The sequence below is a fragment of the Herpailurus yagouaroundi genome, unplaced genomic scaffold, assembly GCF_014898765.1.
Source record: "Herpailurus yagouaroundi ecotype Mexico unplaced genomic scaffold, PumYag 142, whole genome shotgun sequence".
Classification (NCBI taxonomy): domain Eukaryota; kingdom Metazoa; phylum Chordata; class Mammalia; order Carnivora; family Felidae; genus Herpailurus; species Herpailurus yagouaroundi.
Window position 1 is genome coordinate 47,701,347 of NW_024412397.1, and position 17,506 is coordinate 47,718,852.

Genomic DNA, 17,506 nt, shown 5'->3' on the forward strand with positions numbered 1-17,506 from the left:
TCTAGGATCTTGGTCAACATGAGGACTCAGGTAACAGGGAGGGTAACACACTCTGATGGTGAATACAGACTAAACATGATGTCCTTGTTTTCTTTGCTGGCTTTTGATGAACTGTGACAACGTGCAACCACACGTCTGGAGGCTGCAACAGTGCCAGTGCCAGTGCCCAGCTATTTCCTCAGCCCAAATACAAGCACTTCTAGTATTTAGTTAAATGGATACAGTGCTTTTTCCCTTACTCCCTCAATTTGAATTATAGAAATGACTGCCCAGGTGCCACCAGAAGGCTCTGCCAGTTAAAGTTCTTCTCAGTGAGGAGCCATTTATCAAGCTCTCCATGGCAGCATCCCAACACCCCAAATTGTGTTTCTCTCCATGCTGACTGGTGTGTGTGACAGGAGAATGGGCCCCTGAATCCACTTCCATCAGGTACACCCTCCACCAAGAAATACACTTACTCTATTCTTCCCTTCTCCTTTAAGACCTTCTGGTTCCATCCAACCCACTATGCCGGGGGCTTGCAGGCAATCCCATCCATCCTCTGCCAGGCCCAGAGATGTGCATTTTTCTCTAGAGGACCAGCCCTGAGGGGGACTCCAGGGAGAGTCTGAGGCTGCAAGTTACCACTCTGGAAGCCAAAGCCAAGGCCAACTCAGCACCTTAGATCTTCGCCTCATGGGTAATAGGACCAAAGTGGTTTCGTGTGTGATGCGTGCAGCAGTTGTGATCTACTACCCGGACTTTTCAGCCATTGGTTAGCAAAAGTTAACTTTTACAAGTGTCTGATTCTTAGTTTCTCTATGCTCTTTATTATGTTCAGATTTTAAGTCAAATAGGGTAGAAAGATCTAGGCACCGCATTTGTTTGCTAGATCTACCATAACAAAATACCACTGACTGGGTGGTTTCGACAACAGATATTTATTTTCTCAGTTTGGGAGGTCAGAAGTCCAAGATCAAGATGTCAGCAGGTTTCATTTCTCCTGAGACGTCTCTTCTTGGCTTGCAGATGGCTGCCTTCTTGCTGTGTGCATGCATCCCTGGTGTTTTTGTGCATCCCAATTTCCTCTTCGTATAAGGACACCAGTTTGCACAGCAGATTGGATCGGGGCCCGCCCAGATGACCTTATTTAATTACCTTTGTTCTGGCTCCCATCTCCAAATACAGTCACATGCTACAGTACTAGAAGTTAGGGCTTCAACATACAAATTTGGAGGGCACACAATTCTGCCCATAAGAGGAACAATCACATGCTTCTGGTAGCATCCAAGGGTTTACCAAGCTTTACCTCAAAAGAAATGAAGTGCATCTAAGCCTTGTTCTTAATTCTCTGTTGATGCATTATATTTTTCATAACAGTGACATTTAATGAACATTGCAAAGATAAAAAAAAAAAAGAAAAAGAAATTGTAGGCACAAATCAATTCCTAATAAATCTCTTAAGGATCTTTGAAATTCAGCCACTGAAAGCAAAGTTTCTTCCTCTGGTTTAAAGCAAAACAAACCAAAGAGAAAAGAGTGGTTTTTATCTCTGAGTTTTGGGGAGGTGGGTAGATTCTTATTATAGTTGTTTTGTCCTAACAATGTTTTCTGTAAGAACTTTCTTGATTGCTAAATCTTGACTGTTTTTTGTTCTTTATCTTCATTGCGTTCTTACAACAAGCATTGCCCCTGTCCCGGTCTCTCCAGAACACTTGTACAGTCTGGTATAAAGAAATAAGCTCCAGGGGCGCCTGGGTGGCGCAGTCGGTTAAGCGTCCGACTTCAGCCAGGTCACGATCTCGCGGTCCGTGAGTTCGAGCCCCGCGTCGGGCTCTGGGCTGACAGCTCAGAGCCTGGAGCCTGTTTCAGATTCTGTGTCTCCCTCTCTCTCTGCCTCTCCCCTGTTCATGCTCTGTCTCTCTGTGTCTCAAAAATAAATAAACGTTAAAAAAAAAAAAAGAAACTATTAAAAAAAAAAAAAGAAATAAGCTCCAGTCTTGTTTCACAGGAAACAGTCTGCTCTCAAGTCGAAAGAGGCAGATAGGAAGAAAAAGCATATGTGATGCTTTCCTGTTTGACAAGCTTTCCATGAGACAGGACTCCAGGTTTGTTTCTTTGTGTATTTCTCCCTCTAATAAATGTGATGGGCAGTTTGGAGTATGGACATCATGAGTAAATAGGAAAATTACTGCTCCAGACCTTAATTAATCACACAAAATCCATCCCAGAAGTCTGTCTCCCATGCTCAGATGCCTGATGCTCCAACAGCTGCTCACAGGGAGACAATTCCCTGAGGTGTCTCTGGCCCTGACTGCATTCAAGCCAGGCTCAGTGAAGGATTCTAGAGGCCAACAGACCCAACTGCCAGGCAGGCTGCCACCTGGCAGGGCTGCCCCCTGTGGGGGCCTCTGAGACATAAAGAAGTTTTTGTTTCCTATGAACGAGACGTGAACTACAATCTATGGTGCCCTCTGTGACTAAAACCCACCAAGTGTGATTTCTGAAATTCAGGTAAACAGAAGGGAATTTGGGTCAAATATGGTAAGTAGACCACACACATGTATCTCTTCTCCCATCCAAAACCTAGATAAAATGACAGTGAAAGAACTAAAAAGATGTAAACCCATAGGTCAAAGAGAACTGGAGAGGCAACAGCAGTGAATGACAACTGTCAACACATTTGTGGGGTGTGGGGGGGTGGGGTTAGAAAGTAATGGAGAAATGGCAGTTAGCTTAGCAGAGGGGAAGAAACTATAAGCTACCAAGGTGCAGAACCCTGGAGAGGTTGGGCACATGGACACTGCAGGTCCTCCATAGCTGGGGGTGAGGCATGGGTCTGAAACAGAGGTTCTGACTGAAAGTCTGCATACACAGTATGTATGTCTCTTCCTCCACCAAACACCAGCCCTGCTCACCGGCCCCCACCAACCCATCCCTGCTCCATCTCTTCCAGGAAGCCAAGAATGTATTCTTTAGAGAACTTGAACCAGAGAATCCCAGACTCAGATAACAACAGGCATAGAGGATGGGGAACCAGGTGCTAGACTGAAAGAAAAGCACTTAGGTGAAAATCTGGTTTTCCAAGCACCCTTCCTGCCTCTGCTCACGGAACATGAATGTCTGGATATATACCGCCCAAGCAGAAGCATAAAGGAAAATTCTCCAAAGAAATTCACTGGCTCTGGAGAAAATCTCCACAGAGACTCCCATCTAAAAATGTTCTTCATCAACTCAGCCAGCTCACCTCCTGACAATACTTACGGAGGCAAAGCCACTCCCATGCACACTGTTTCCTAATGGCTCCTTATTGCATCAGTTGTTAATCATAAATGAAGATTCAAAGATCACCAGACATTTGAAGTTGTTCTCAAAGATGCAAAAAGAGAACTAAACAAATAAATATAGTTTTTAAGGGACTAAGAAGACATCGAGGCAGCAGAGGAAACAAAAGTAAAACCAAAAGACAAAAAAATGAACCTACAGTAATTATCATCAGAGAGTTCTGAAAAAACATTGCCTTCACAAAACAAGATAGGATACAATAAAAAGGAAGAATCAGAGTGCAAAAGAAGAGTTTGTGAAATTAAAGGTATAATAACCAAAGTAGAAAACATTCAGTAGGACACTTGGAAGATAAGGTTGAGTGACTGTCCTCAAAAAGCCAAAAAAAAAGGGACTAGGGGGAGAAAAGGATATTAGAGAACCAGTCTAATGTGTCCAACATCAGGAATTCCAGAAAGAGAAACTTAAAATAATAAAGGGGTGGAAATGATCTCACAACTGGAAGATATGTTTCTAGAGAGTGTCCAACACCATGCATTGAAAAACAAAAGCAAAAGCCCAGCAAGACAAATACCATGAAACTTCAGAATACCAGGTATAGGAAAGCTCATAAGTCTGCAGAGAGAAGCCTATCACAAAGGATAGGAAACAAAAATGCCATTGGTGCCTATCACAAGGAACACTGAGGCCAAATGACAATATAGCAATGCCTGGCATATTCCGAGGTAAAAACAATTCTCAGTCTACGTCTACAGCAAGCCAAGCTCTTCATAACATATCAGGGTGGAATAAAAAAATTTTCAGAAAAACAAAAACTAAAAACAATACACCTCCCACACACCCTCTCTCAAGGTGTCAGTGCTTAACTGGTGTTAACTGCAATTAGTGCTTCACCAAAACTGTTTTTTAGTTATCATGGAAAAACGAAATTGGAGCCTAGGCAAGGAGAGAAGAGAAAATCAATCCCAGCAAGATATAGAAAATGAATCATACGACAAGTATGCAATGAGCCTGGAAAGCAACCAATGTAGAGTGCAAGGGGTTTGGAGAACTTTAGGAGAAAAATCTCCAAGTGGGGGGTAGGGACAAGTGGGAGAATTCTAGATTATTTGATATACCTAACTTGTGGAAAACTGCATGAGAAGCATTTTACACCCTCTGTCAGAGGACTTGAAAAAAAATCAGTGATAGGTTCATAGAACACTAAGCGAATGGAGGGAAAAGACTATTCATTCTGGGGAGGGGGAAGTGGGAGGGAGATGGACAATAAACTAAAGGTAAATGCAGTAAATAAATAACCCCTTTATCTGTGGTTTCACTTTCCAGAGTTTCAGTCCCCCAGGGCCAAACACAGTTCGGAACAGATGATCCCCCTTCTGACAAGTGGTCAGAAGGTCAGTAGTAGCTTAACACTACATCACAATGCCTATGTGGTTCACCTCACTTAATCACATCATGTAGGCATCTTATCAGTTCACATTATCACAAGAGGAAGGGTAAACAGAGTACAATAAGATATTTTTAGAGAGAGAAACCATATTTACATAACTTTTATTACAGTATATTGTTATAATATTATATATTGTTATAATATATTTTATTATTAGCTATTGCTGTTAGTCTCTTACCATGCCTAATTCATAAACTAAACCTTATCATAGGTATGTGTGTACAGGAAAAAATATTGTACCCATAGGGTTGGGTACTATCTGTAGTTTCACACATCCAGTCTTGAAATGTATCTATGGATACAGGATACATGGATGGATAAAGGAGGTCTACTCTGTAGCACTTATTGTTCAATAGCAAACAATATTTACATAGCCACAATAAGGTAAGCTCTGAACAGGAATCAAATGAACATGGTATAAATATGCTGAGAGGAAGTGGGGGTGATTAGAGAAAAGCTCCACTATCATCATATGAAACAAATAGATGATGTCTAAAATAGGTAAATCAAGAATTAACAATATTAGCAGATTGTTTACAAATACGAGTGTACATTTTTATAAAAAATCTAAAAGACCTAGGAGTGGTTGCCAATGGATACAGAGAAAATAGGGCCTGGGGAAAATTCGAGATGGGTGCTGCTCAGTTGATTCTATGTCTTTTGATCACATTTTTTTAAATTATGTTCATACAGAATACTTTAACAATTATAAAAAAAATAATACTAAGTAGATGAATATATAGGAATAAGTAGATAGAAGAGAGAGGAGAGGAGAATAAATAGTGAGGTAAGACAGTTTGAATAAATAACTGGAAAGGCTTATGTTGAAGCTAGAAGCCATGAGGAGAAACCCAGGCTGAGCCAGTACGGGTGCCCTTTTGCCAGAAATGAAAGAGCGGCATTGGGCAATCAGGGAGAAAAGAATCGCATTTTAGATTATGTAGGAACGATTCTGGCTTGGACTGAGAGAAAAAGAACATTGGAGCTATGGATAATGCACTGTCTTCTGGAGAGTCTGCAACAAAAAGAACCTGAGGTCACCATGAGCCCCCTCCGCATCACCCAAGAGGGTACGATCCACATCAGACCCCAGGTATTGATACTCCCTGGGGTTACGCAGGTATGTACACCAGCCCTGTCGGTAGACACACAAATTTACAAAGTAGGTTTTACACCTTCAACTGTACCTCAACTCTTTCCAATTGTATTTGGTCCTTGTAATGATCTACCTGAGCATAACTGTATCTGATAACTCTTCAGACTGTCAATGGTGACGCTATGTTGCCCCTAAGAATGATATTGGTGCCTTAGTCTTGAGAAGGTATACCTCTTAGAGAGATCATAAACTACAAGCCCCCAAGGAGAAATTAAGTCTTCAAGTAGTAGCAGAGGTGTCTCCAAAGCAAAGACCCGGGCTTGGTGTGGCACCTCACTGTGGGAGGCCGGACCCAGGTGCCAGGCTGAGACCGGGTCGAGCAACGGCTCCCTGTTGACTCAGCCAACCCGGTGGTTCCCCCTCCCATTCCCCCACTTGCAAGGGCATACGAAAGCCTTGTCAGGGCTGAGAAAGTTAATTCCTGAAGCCTGTGGTCTGTGGGTGTTGGCAGTAATGTTACCCCCCTTTTTCTACCCCGGGTCAAATAGAAACAAACATGGGAACTGTGTTTTGCTAGCAATCTATCAACAAGGTCTTGCTGTGACCCGTTTAGAAAGTTCACAAGGTACACAGAACTAAATGTTTTGGCTGGCAGTGATCATGTGAAACCTGTTTATTCTTAGAATGACCTGATCCATAAGAGTCTTATATTATAAAAGATTGTGCACAGCAACAATAAAGCCGTCACTTGGGCCATCAGCCCAGGGGACCCTCCTGTTCCCAAAATTTCTCTTCTCTCTTTTTTTCTTACATTCCCCTACCCTCAGGACCCTGATCTCGGTGTTTGTTGCGCTGGTCGCAACACCTCGCAGTGGTTCCCTGATCAGTGTAAGAGATCTCAGGCAGATCACTGACCCTGGCTGGGCATGAAGACCTTTCTTGAGATTGAGGAACTGGGCTAAATACACTGTCTGGCCCACTCCAGCTCTGAGAGCTTAGCTGTGTCTAAATTAAACTCTGCTGGAGGAGCTCAGCTGCCTCGTGGACAGAAATCTTCTAACATGGACACCCAGGTTGGTTCCCCCATAGGTCGGGTGCCACTTTACAACATTTCAGGTTCTACTCAAAAGGCTTCCTCTTCATGCCACAGAGGGTCAGCTACTAAGTTTTCCAAATGTGCCTTGAATCATGCCCAATCAACTATCCTTTTTTACATGACCTTTCTTCTGATTTTAATAAATCCATAATGAAGAGCAAGTCATGAAATTCTACTAGTCACTTCTGGAATAGGTGTTTCCATGGCTAAGGCTGTTGTGTGGCATCCCTTGAAGAATCTCTGCTTGTCCCCTTTGAGTTGGATGGGAGATAAAGAGATTTTTATCAGCCCAGGATTAGTATATAAGACAATATTCCATACAGTTGCTAAACATTCTAGGTTGTGAAAAACAAACCACATAGACTTTTTTAAGTTGCCCTTAACCTCTGGCTCCAGTCCTTTCTGTGCCACGTATTCTCGGCTGAGCTCGTACAAGCCTACTTGTTGAAAGCAGTTTACCAGATGACCAGCAGTGCTGCCATTTCCACTTTCCTGGTCCAGGGTAAGCAAGACTTTCTGCAACCTGATTCCAGGTTTCCTTTGCAGCTTTTTTACGCTCTACACAAGATGGCTGCTCTCTGAACATATCATTTCTCGTCTTTACCCTTTTCCCCCAAATTCCAAACCTCTGGAATGCTTCTCCTTTACTCTATATTTGGAGGTTTTTGCACCTTTCCAAATACAATTCAGATCCCTCCTCTCACTCCCTGTACACTTGCCCCAAACCCCACTGGCTGAGATGTTGACTCTGTCCACTAGTTGCGGAAAACCTATCCCCTTTAGCGTTCCATGTTGCATACAAACCTCCATAGCTCTTCTTACATGATCTTGAACATTTCTTAATCTTTCCTCTATCTCTGATAATCTTCTTACCAGGCTATAAATCCCTTAAAGGCAGAATATACATCTTAGACCTCGCTGTCCCTCCTGCAGGAGGAGGTACGCCTCAATAAATGCTCCTTTATCTTATTATTATTGAATAAGAAGCATTTCAATAGGAGATATCCACCCTGGGTCGTGATGGATGTGAACAACACCCCTACTTTTCTTCAACTCTAAGATCATTTTTGCTCAACAGAATCAGTCACCCACATTTGAAGACCTTTGCTGCCAGGATCCCAGAGCCCTGGGGTTAGCCTCATCCTGCCAGACCCTGCCACCATACTCTATAGTCGGAGAGGCAGCATAAACAGAGACAGGCACAGTGTGGTGGTGAACTGTGTAGGATCTGGAGTCGAGCTGCACTATGAAACTGTGATTTCACCTCCTCGAGCTTCTATTTCCTCCTGTGCAAGATTGGATAATATTAGTACCTACCTCCTAAGGTGTTTATAAGGATTAAATGACTTCATAACTGTAAACATTGTAAACTGTGAACATTTGCCCGGCTTATAGTAAGCACTCAATAAATCTCAGTTAATATTATTATTACTTTTTTTTTTTTTTTTTTAAGCTTGGGTCCAACTCTGCGTTTATTTGACTATTAACTATCCTTTCCTTTAGTTTTCTCTCTTTTTTTTTTTTCTTTTGGTGGTGCTTATCCACTTCTGTGGCTCCTTGGCCTCCCCCATTTGCAAGCCCTATATGAAAGATTTCCCCTTCAACATAATAAAAATACTTCTAATAACAAATGTGAGGCTTCTACAAGAAGGTACGGTACAAGTGTGACGGTTGAGCGAGATGAAGCATTTTTATGTGTGTGAGTGACTTCAAAGACTGGAAGATACTTTCTACTGTTTTTTTTTAGAAATTCCATGCCTTCTACCATTATTTGTTTCTCAGGGCACTTGTTAACATTGGATCTAACGCATGAGTCCCCATGTTTCAGCAAATGTATCTTGTCAACTTCCCCTCCCTCCATGGTGTGAGATGGACAGGCTGTTTCTGAAAGAACCTGTCCCTTGACCATTGTAAGGGTTGAGATTTATACAGTGAGTAACCTTTTTCTCCTGGGGTTGAGATTTACATATTGAACGATTTCCCCACCCCCACCCCCACCCCCCAGGGTGGGGTGTGGGCTGTGAGCTGCCCTGCATGCTTTGAACTCAATCAGGGAAGGGGAAAGGCTGCTGGAGCTCTGTCACCAGGAGCCACTTTCACCTTGACTTTCACAGTTACTGTCAGTATAAGAGGAGAGAAATGACACAAGAAAATAGCCACGTACTTAAAAGTCACAGTATTCATCCAGGAGTCTTATGAACTATTTGCTACCGTAATGATCACCCAGTTTTCTGCTCAGTTGTCTGGGAAAGAAACTTACATCTGGGATATTGGGAGAGGAAGGGAGAGACAGAGACAGAGGGAGACAGAGAGTGACAGAGAGAGAAAGAGAGAGAGAGAAAGGATTTGAAGAACTCCAGGAGAAATAAAACAGTATGAGCCCCTACTCATACTGTATGAGGCATCCTACGTCAGTGACAAGCCGTGCAGCAGCCATTGTGTGGAAGGGTTTTGATGGCTTCATTCTCGAGCCACGCAGCAGACCCAGAGCCGTGGGTCTGGGTGCACAGCAGCTGTGCTCTGCCTCTACCTGCTGTAACCGAGAAGATCCGTCCTTAAGGTGCCCGTGAGGCCACATTTTCATGAACTGCCTGAGCAATTGATAAGTCGTCAGTTGGGAAGTAGAGACATTCACAGGTTCAGACCTGAAGCTTGGTCCTTAAAATGAATTGGAAGCATCTGGCTGTTTTGCTGTCGGTAGGTAATGATGCAGCCGCCTCACACACCCAGATGTGATTCTACATTTCTGCAGCTGTTCTGGTGGGAGTTTCAACACCCAAAACATCTGCTGCTGGGACTCTGCGGCACAATTCTCACTCCATCTCTCTGGGTTCTTATTCTTTTCCTAGAAAATGTACTTTCTTTCCACTCGGTATTTTCCTACTTTCCAAAGGTGTTATTCCCAGCAAGGGGATACCCACCGAATTCTATGTAATGTGGAAGAGAAATCCGGATCATCTTCAAAATTCACAGCCAAACTGAGGGGGTGTGACGCTAATTCATTTTATGAGGTTTGATGAGATAGAACATTACAGCCAGGCAAAAAATTTCATACTTTATGGCACACGTAGAAGAAACGGTTATAATGAAGTCACTTCTGTATGTTAAACACAATTGACAGGGGAACGCCTCTAAAGTCCAAAATGTTTATCTCCGGGATATTTGTCAACATCATCAAATTGCACACATAAAGCACTCTCAGTACTGCCTATTTAGTAGAAAAAAAAGACCCTTCTCAAGCCTGATGCCTCAAACGTTTTAGGTGATATTACAAACTGACATACTAGTTTTGAAGAGCAACAGGAAATATTGAGTCACAAGATATTCATGCACTTTGACCCAGTAATTTCTGGGAATTTATCCTAAAGAAATTATCTTATATGCGGAAAAGTCTTACTATAAAGATGCTTATCATAGGACTTACTATGATGAAAACATGGATTTGATCTATTGCCCCCAAATATGGAAATAGTTAAATAAATATGGCGTCTCTATTTCTATAGGATACCTGGAAAATCAAAACGGGAGACTGACAAATGTTCAGTGGCCCAGTCAGCAATTAAAAAGATATTTACTGAAGTAATAATACTGAAATGCTTCTGACATACATTCAGTGGAAAAGCAAAATACAAAGTTGTTTGTGTTTGTGCTTAGAATCCTATCAAAACTTGGCACTTAAAAATGACCCAAAGGAATTGCTCCAAAACAGCAATAGCTATTGTGCTTAAGTGGGAGAATTATGGGCAATCTTTTTCTTTTCTCTATTTTCCGAATTATTTAGGAAGGGGTTATATTACTTGAGTCAATAAAAAGACCAAGAAAAAGGCATCCCTACATGGTGACCAAGACATGAAATCTGCCAAGGTAAGTGAAGTTGAAGAAAAACAACAGCAAGGAGCCTGAGGCATATCTTGAAAAGAAATCTGGACTAGCGGACTTCAGAGAGAGACCTATTTCTCTGTCACAACCTCAGTTTTTGGCCAATTTTCTCCAGAGTGTTAAGGAATCCAAAGTGAAACTAACCCAACATTCTGACTGCCACCTGACAAGGGTTGGAAATGCAGTGACAGACTATGAGAAAGCCAATCCTGCATCATATGAAAGTTCGTGAATAAGCACAAACGGAGAGACTTATTTCTCTTCACTTCAGGGAAAAACTTGGAACAAGACTCCTCTCCAAGTTCCACCAGGTAACTTTTCCAAGCCCGTGAAACTTGGGGAGGGTGAATATAGCACTTCTGTCTCTCCACACCCACGTCTTTGCCAACCTCATATTAAGCCTGAAGGAGAAAACAGATCCAACTAACATTACTTGGGACCTACTCTTTTTTTTTTTAACTCCGCTCATATTTTAAAATAGTACATTGATTTTTTAATATCCCAAAATAAATTGCTATTTCTTAGCCTTTTGGGGGACAGCTTTAATTTAGGAGGGAGAAGGGATGATTGAGCGATAATAAACTGATTAGTCTCAGGATTTCTCAGGGAAATGCTGACCCAGCATCATGGCCCTCACACACGCCATTATAATTCTTTGATTTCCTGTCACGGCAGACAGTTCAAAAACGGAAAGTAAATAGGAGACATGGAAAATCAATGTGAGGTGCTGAATTGTTCCAGCTGCTGAGGTCTGTTAATTACATCATATTTTTATGGAGACGTTCAGCTCAGACTCGCCAAGTGCCCACATCTGGCGGCTGTTGTGTGCCATCCTGTTGGGGCAGCTCTTCTCCCCCAGCATCTTGGTTAACTGCAAAAGGACAAGCTACCCCAGGAAAGCCTGCTTGTACAGACCAACTCTCTGAGGCAGAATCCGGAGATCGTAGTGTCTTCCGTTACCATAGAGATAAGAGGGGTTGGGAGCTGGAGAGGGGCCACTGGAGTGGCAGGAAGCGGGTTAGTCAGTATGCACAGTGTGAACCCAAGGAAAATGAAAGTCTGTTCTACTTGGATAGACAGGCCTTGGTGGGCTAAGTGGGAGAGAGCTGAGAAGAGATGAGAGACCACAGGGAGCAAGCAGAGAGAAACAAGGCTAGGGAGTGAAACGCAGGGCTTAACGCTGTGTGAAGAGCCAGCTCACTGGGGAACCACAGTGGATTTCCAAGACAAAGTCCTTTGAGCACCTCCTCTCTTGCCAGGGCAGTAAAAGCAAGCTCACAGCACGAGCATGAACTTCATGAATCATTTCAATAAAGGTCCTTCCACACTTCCATATAATTTGGACCCTTCCAGAGTCCCTTCTGGTTTCCCTTCCACCTCACCATCCTCTATTCTTTCTTTTTTCTTCTCTCGCATCTTTCCAGAAGATTCTGAGCCCCTTCTTTTTTTTTCATCTTTATGCATGGTAGGACTGGCTTCTTCATCCAGACAACTCTAACTCATCACAACCCATTCTCCTTCCCTCTTTTTGTTTTTCTCTCTACACCACCTCCTTCCCTCATTACCTTATTGCTATTTTTTCCTAATTGTACCTTCATACACAAATAGCTGGAGGTTAGCTGGATGAAAGGGAAATCCAGTGCTTATCACAGATGGTTTAAGATATTTCCTAGGGGCACCTGGGTGGCTCAGTCGGTTAAGCGTCCGGCTTCAGCTCAGGTCATGATCTCACAGTTCCTGAGTTTGAGCCCCACATCAGGCTCTGTGCTGACAGCTCAGATCCTGGAGCCTGCTTTGGATTCTGTGTCTCCCTCTCTCTCTGCCCCTCTCCTGCACTCTCTGTCTCTCAAAAATAAGTAAATGTTTAAAAGAAAAATTTTTTTTTAAAAAGACATTTCCTAAGTCCAGTCCCTGCTTCCCACCTCCCCCCTCCCTGCCCCAACAGGTGAGACTGTCACAAGCAAAGTTTTGGCCCAGGCCTCTATTCTTTAGAGAGACCCCAAGGGTTCTACATATATTTTATTTATAACCCATTATTTAAATATGTATTTCAAATGTGTGACATCTATCTCATACTCTATCTGCCCCCCCAAAAGTTGCACATTTTATTGTAAGTTAAATGTACATGTATGTACATGAAAATGTAATATAGCAAATGTGTATTGCATTATAATTTTTATGTAAATTCAATTTAAAGTGTAAGTTTAAAAACTTACAGATTTTAATGACCTGAGCCGAAATCAAGAGTTGGATTCTCAACTGACTGAGCCACCCAGGCGCCCAGTTCTGGTTGTTTTTTGAGTGGCTTGTCTGTGAGAGGAATCTAAGCACACACTGAGCATCATCAGTGATCCAACTTGAAAATATAAATTTCCTGCTACTCCATGTATAAGAATCCAGATCGGTTTGGTTAAGCTCTCCCACAATTGCAAAGGCAACTGCAAACAAACTTATAAATTGCGAGTATTTATCTGATTCCAAAAAGCTGATCTAACACTTGGAACTGTTGTTTGCAATTCCCCAATATCGAGTGCTTGCATTCATTCAAATGCTTTCATTTTTGTAATTTACTGAAATTTGAAACAAAACAAATGCGTACTAATAAACTGTCATTTAATTGGCTTTCTATATTAAGACTTCCATTTCCATTTCATTTTAAAAAAAATGCTTTTCTACAAAAAAAAAAAAAAAAAAAAAGAAAAAATTGGTGAGAGACCCTGGCTTCACCCACTGCCCCCTCCTCCTGGCTCCACAAACGGTCCTTGCTTTTCCAGGCTATTCTCTGTTCCCTAGTCTCTTCCTTTCAGACTTGATCCTACAACTCTGCCCTGCTCTAACCTGGTAAATAGACTCACACTGAGGTGGTCTTAACCATGATTTAAGGGGTTACTCCTGTGTAGGAGGGGAGGGAGGAGATCTGCATTGTACCCTAAACTGCTCAAGTCCCAGGGAACCAACATAAAGGAGCACATCATCCACAGTGAAATTCTAGGCACTTTTGAGAAGAGTCTGTCAGAAGCAACTCTTAGTTAATCTCTACCTTTCAGTGTCTCTCAGACCACCAACCTTTCAGTGTCTCTCAGACCACCATCAGAGAGAGACTTGCCTCAGAACCCCTTGCGAATGAAGCGCTTGTGGGAAAGGCAGGCTCTGGCGACCCACTCCCAACCATCTGGAGGTTAGGATCTGAAGCTGCCTTTTTAGCAAATAATTCTTCACTTTGAAGTTCAAGGGTCACCCCCGTCAATCTTCCACGCACTGGTGCAGAAGGCATGAGTTGAGTGAGGATATGGGGTGCTGCCTGCCCGCCCTTTGCCTGGATTGAAAGATACAGACTTAAGAGGCAGCCCGGGGAAGCACCGGAGCAAAGAGAAGCATGCAAGCAAGACGACAAATGCAGAGAGAGAGAGAGAGAGAGAGAGAGAGAGAGTATAAAACCCAGGGAGCAATTTCGAACAGGACAAGAAAAAGAATTCCAATTTCCCTTTCTCCAGCTCCAAGTTCATCGGTCAGCGGTGGCACAGCGGAAGTCCACTGGGGACAGTGTGAACAATGGAGGGAGCCCAGCTCCTGGCACGTCCTGGAGGAAATGGTAGCATGAAAGTACAGTGCTGCGCAGGGCAGTAAATACAGACATGGCCCTGGGGACAGCTCTGTCCACCCATGCGGAAAGGGTTTCTGGGACGCACTTCCCCACCAATCCTTCTCCCAGGCTGGCCCAGAATTCCTGAAACCCCCGGCGGCCCAAGTACTTGACCAGCACCAGCACATCCCTGTCCTGGCACCTCCTGAGGCTGTCATTCGTACCTCCGTTCTTCCTTCATAAAAATCCACCGTGCACTCCAAAAGAGTAACTAGGACACTTCGTTTTTATTCCACATGCATCTCATTTGTCTTCAGTAGGTTCTTCCATAATCTCATCATTATTGCTATGGCCCTCGGAGGACAGCTGACTTGCATTAATCAGCCGAGCCCCTCATCGCTCACCAGATTCTTTACACTTTTACCATGCCCTGGGGCATCCTAACTTACTTGAAAAATTAATAAACCTCCCCCTCTTATCTTACCTTATTAATGTCTGTCTTTGTAACCCATTATCCCCGCATATCATCAGAGATCACTGGAGGGCGCAGTGGTCACCAGCTTGCTCCCCTCATTCTATCCTAAAGCCAGAACGCCACCCCCTGAATGGCCAGGAAGAAAATGGCTTTCATGGGCCAGCAGGGTATTTGTTTACCAGCTCAATGGCACAGTGGATGGAAAGCAGAAGAATTCTTCAGCTGCAGCTCAAGGCCATTAAAGTCCATTAAGTTGTTCTCTCTTCCCCACCCCCTCTCCCCCTCTTTTGTGCACCCTAGTAAATCTGACTCATTAGCTTTAGATGTTTTGAAATACTGGTACATTAATCACTTGTGTTTGCACACTGTTTATGTGGGTTGTTGGTCATGGTCTGTAGTTATACTGGCTGTCTCCCTTGCTTACTTAAAGGTACAATCCAATTGAAAATAAAGATTTTTGCAGGTTTGCTCATTACACACAGTGTCGGCAGCTGGTGAGTGTCTTTTGCAATTCATCAGAGGCCTCCCAGACCACCTGCTCTCGGCATCCTGCAAACAGCTGGCTCTGGGTAAGTACCATAAGCTATTACCTTATACAATAAATAAATAAATAAATAAATAAATAAATAAATGGATGGATAGGCAAATAAATAAATACATTCAATTGCCAGCCTTGAAGCATTGCTTCTTGAAGGGAAAAGTCCATTCTGAAAAGGGAAAAATACCTCTGGCCCACACCTTTTTGGTGCCATTTAAATGAAAAAAGAGGGAGGGAGGTGATGACCCCAAAACTTCCAGTGGAAATATTTTGTCATTTGAGGACGAAGGCGGTCAAGAAAAGGACTCTACAACAGGCTGGCTGGGTGGTTTGGTTTGGTACAAAGAATGAGAGGTAGGGGGTAGGGGGTGACTTGATTTTAATTGCTGGGTTTTTCTTTTCTGAAAAAGTCATAGGGAGGCTTTGTGAAGCCTGAGCTAAGGCCTCCAGATGTCCCAGGAAGAAGAAATCAACCCCTGTTTCCAAGATTGCCACTACTTTTGATTTTTGTGACACTTTACCCCAGTCTTTGACCCTGAGAATGAGCTGGGTGGCCATGCTCTACTCCTGTCCTGACCCTGCAGCCTGAGGAAAGCCTAGGGACAGCAGGAGCCCCATGGCCAGGCACTTGCAAGGAAGAAGGACAGGATGTGAGAATGGGTAACTCCTAGGCTTCGTGTAGCAGAGCTTAGCAACACAGAAACAAGATGGTTGGTGGCCTGGGGGGCGGGGGAGGGGGAGATGGACATTCAGCAGGGTGTCATTTTGAGAGATTTCTAAGGCTATCACAGATAGCCTGAAACTTCCCTCAAGTCTACTTGGAAACTTTCTAACTTGGGGCTGGGTCTTGCAAACATCACCCAGTACAGCTCTGATCCCCCAAATCGTTTACTCCAGTCTCCATGGGTCAGTCAAAATTTAGTTACGTCTTTTGACTTGTTCTTGCAAAACTGGAAAGGCATACTGACATACGATAGGCACCCATGTGACTCACTGTTTGTGTGTGTGTGTGTGTGTGGTGTTAATTTTTTTTAATGTTTATTTTTTAATAAAGAGACAGCGAGCAGAGGAGAGAGAGAAAGAGAAGGGGACACAGAATCTGAAGCAGGCTCCAGCCTCTGAACTATCAGCACAGAGCCTGACGTGGGGCTTGAACCCACAAACTCTAAGATCATGACCTGAACCAAAGTCAGATGCTTAACGACAGAGTCACCCAGGCACCCCTATCTGACTCACTGCTTACGAGCTTTGCCAATCAAATGCCTGAATGAAGCTGGTAGAAATCATCATTTTTATCTTATGGTAGGCAAAATTCTAATAATTTAACTTTATTAGATTAGCTTTATTAGATTTATTAGCAGCTTTATATTTTTTGTTACCTTTTGTCAGCAAGAGTATTTATGGGTTGAATTAACATGAGGAACTGTTTTCCGTTTTACCAAGTTGAAAATGAAGGCGCATCTATATTCCTACATTTTTTTACTCGAATCCCTCAAGAACTATGAAGGGAGTACCTGCTCTATGTGGTGGGGAAGCGAGAGTATCAGCATCAACCAGGGGGCTTGTCAGAGATGCAGACTCCCTGAATCAGAGTGTGGAGCTTAACATTTAAGATCCCCAAGTGACTTGTTTGCACATTAAAGTTGACAAGCTCTGCTCTCATATGCCCTTGATTCTTTCTGGTCAGAAGTATCTGATAGAGATGGCCACCAGTCATATCAATACTGAGGTGATCACAAGAATTTGAATAAGCAAATGTGAACCAAACAACTTCCTCACCTACGGCGGAAACTAAAATGCCCTGTTCTTTGGCAAGGCAGCACAGCATGATAAAAAAGAGAGAGAGGACTTTTGAGTCCGAAGAATCTGGGCTTTCTTTCAGACTCTGCTTCTTAGTAGGATCCTGACTTGAGGAGAGTCACTCTTCTGAGGCTTCGTTCCCTCACGGAGACTGGAGATAACAGCAACTCCACTGCCTGCCTGCAGGACAGTTTCCAGAATAAAGGAGAGCCTTTGTGTACAATCACACGGGAAGCTCCAAAAGTGTTATTATGTATGTATAATTAAATCATAGTCACCACAGCACTAAGTGGTAGGATGTTGGAGGTGGAACAGCTGGATCAGC

The 17,506-nt window shown here is 43.2% G+C and overlaps 1 long non-coding RNA gene across 1 annotated transcript; it reads left to right on the forward strand.

The window, feature by feature from the left end:
* The first annotated feature begins 2,365 nt into the window (after positions 1-2,365).
* Positions 2,366-3,654, forward strand: LOC121032658 (uncharacterized). Its single transcript, XR_005791418.1, has 2 exons — positions 2,366-2,493; positions 2,936-3,654. It is a non-coding gene; the product is annotated as an uncharacterized LOC121032658 (long non-coding RNA).
* Positions 3,655-17,506: the final 13,852 nt, after the last annotated feature.